Raw genomic sequence first — 2500 nt, forward strand, 5'->3', positions numbered from 1 at the left:
ACATTCAAAGCTGGGAAAATGTGCTCATCTACAGGCATCCCCACTTAGGGACGTCGTAGCACCTTGACTCGGGTGGCGTTGGAAAGGTCTGGTCCAGGGGAACACGGGCGTGTCAAGTTTGCCACGCGCACGCGCATCCCCGCTAAACAGGGGCCAAAACAAAACTTTAAACGGAGCTACCGAATTGGAAACCATCAATCCTGGGAAAATAACAACTCACACGTGTGCCCCTTATGCTAACTTGAATTTAGAAACCGTCCTCAACAAAATCCCACGTTCGGGCGCAAAACTGCACGTTTGAGGCCACATTTTCAATGATGCTGGAAACTTACATTCAAAGCTGGGAAAATGTGCTCATCTACAGGCATCCCCACTTAGGGACGTCGTAGCACCTTGACTCGGGTGGCGTTGGAAAGGTCTGGTCCAGGGGAACACGGGCGTGTCAAGGTTGCCACGCGCACGCGCATCCCCGCTAAACAGGAGCCCAAACAAAACTTTAAACGGGGCTACGGAAAAGGGGAGAGCTTTTTCGGGGACAAACACCACTCACGTCGGTGCCCCCTGTTCCAACTTGAATTTAGAAACCGTCCTCAACAAAATCCCACGTTCGGGTGAATAACTGTGAATTTTAAGGCACATGCCTCTCTGGGCTGGGAGAGTGCATTCAAATAGGAGAAATTGGCTTCATTTAGAGGCATCCCCACTTGGGGACGTCGTAGCACCTTAACTCAGGTGGCGTTAGAAAGGTCTGGTCCAGGGGAACACGGGCGTGTCATGTTTGCCACGCGCACGCGCATCCCCGCTGAACAGGAGCCCAAACAAAACTTTAAACGGGGCTACGGAAAAGGGGAGGGCTTTTTCGGGGACAACCACCACTCACCTCGGTTCCCCCCATCCCAACTTGAATTTAGAAACCGTCCCCAGCCAAATCCCACGTTCGGGGGCAAAACTGCTCGTTTGAGGCCACATTTTCAATGATACTGGAAACTTACATTCAAAGTTGGGAAAAGGTGTTCATTTACAGGCATCTCCACTTAGGGACGTCGTAGCACCTTAACTCAGGCGGCGTTAGAAAGGTCTGGTCCAGGGGAACACGGGCGTGTCAAGGTTGCCACGCGCACGCGCATCCCCGCTAAACAGGAGCCCAAACAAAACTTTAAACGGGGCTACGGAAAAGGGGAGAGCTTTTTCGGGGACAAACACCACTCACGTCGGTGCCCCCTGTTCCAACTTGAATTTAGAAACCGTCCTCAACAAAATCCCACGTTCGGGTGAATAACTGTGAATTTTAAGGCACATGCCTCTCTGGGCTGGGAGAGTGCATTCAAATAGGAGAAATTGGCTTCATTTAGAGGCATCCCCACTTGGGGACGTCGTAGCACCTTAACTCAGGTGGCGTTAGAAAGGTCTGGTCCAGGGGAACACGGGCGTGTCATGTTTGCCACGCGCACGCGCATCCCCGCTGAACAGGAGCCCAAACAAAACTTTAAACGGGGCTACGGAAAAGGGGAGGGCTTTTTCGGGGACAACCACCACTCACCTCGGTTCCCCCCATCCCAACTTGAATTTAGAAACCGTCCCCAGCCAAATCCCACGTTCGGGGGCAAAACTGCTCGTTTGAGGCCACATTTTCAATGATACTGGAAACTTACATTCAAAGTTGGGAAAAGGTGTTCATTTACAGGCATCTCCACTTAGGGACGTCGTAGCACCTTAACTCAGGCGGCGTTAGAAAGGTCTGGTCCAGGGGAACACGGGCGTGTCAAGGTTGCCACGCGCACGCGCATCCCCGCTAAACAGGAGCCCAAACAAAACTTTAAACGGGGCTACGGAAAAGGGGAGAGCTTTTTCGGGGACAAACACCACTCACGTCGGTGCCCCCTGTTCCAACTTGAATTTAGAAACCGTCCTCAACAAAATCCCACGTTCGGGTGAATAACTGTGAATTTTAAGGCACATGCCTCTCTGGGCTGGGAGAGTGCATTCAAATAGGAGAAATTGGCTTCATTTAGAGGCATCCCCACTTGGGGACGTCGTAGCACCTTAACTCAGGTGGCGTTAGAAAGGTCTGGTCCAGGGGAACACGGGCGTGTCATGTTTGCCACGCGCACGCGCATCCCCGTTGAACAGGAGCCCAAACAAAACTTTAAACGGGGCTACGGAAAAGGGGAGGGCTTTTTCGGGGACAACCACCACTCACCTCGGTGCCCCCCATCCCAACTTGAATTTAGAAACCGTCCCCAGCCAAATCCCACGTTCGGGGGCAAAACTGCACGTTTGAGGCCACATTTTCAATGATACTGGAAACTTACATTCAAAGTTGGGAAAAGGTGTTCATTTACAGGCATCCCCACTTGGGGACGTCGTAGCACCTTAACTCAGGCGGCGTTAGAAAGGTCTGGTCCAGGGGAACACGGGCGTGTCAAGGTTGCCACGCGCACGCGCTTCCCCGCTGAACAGGAGCCCAAACAAAACTTTAAACGGGGCTACGGAAAAGGGG

Source organism: Osmerus mordax (assembly GCF_038355195.1).
Source record: "Osmerus mordax isolate fOsmMor3 chromosome 7 unlocalized genomic scaffold, fOsmMor3.pri SUPER_7_unloc_1_5, whole genome shotgun sequence".
In the NCBI taxonomy this organism is placed as follows: domain Eukaryota; kingdom Metazoa; phylum Chordata; class Actinopteri; order Osmeriformes; family Osmeridae; genus Osmerus; species Osmerus mordax.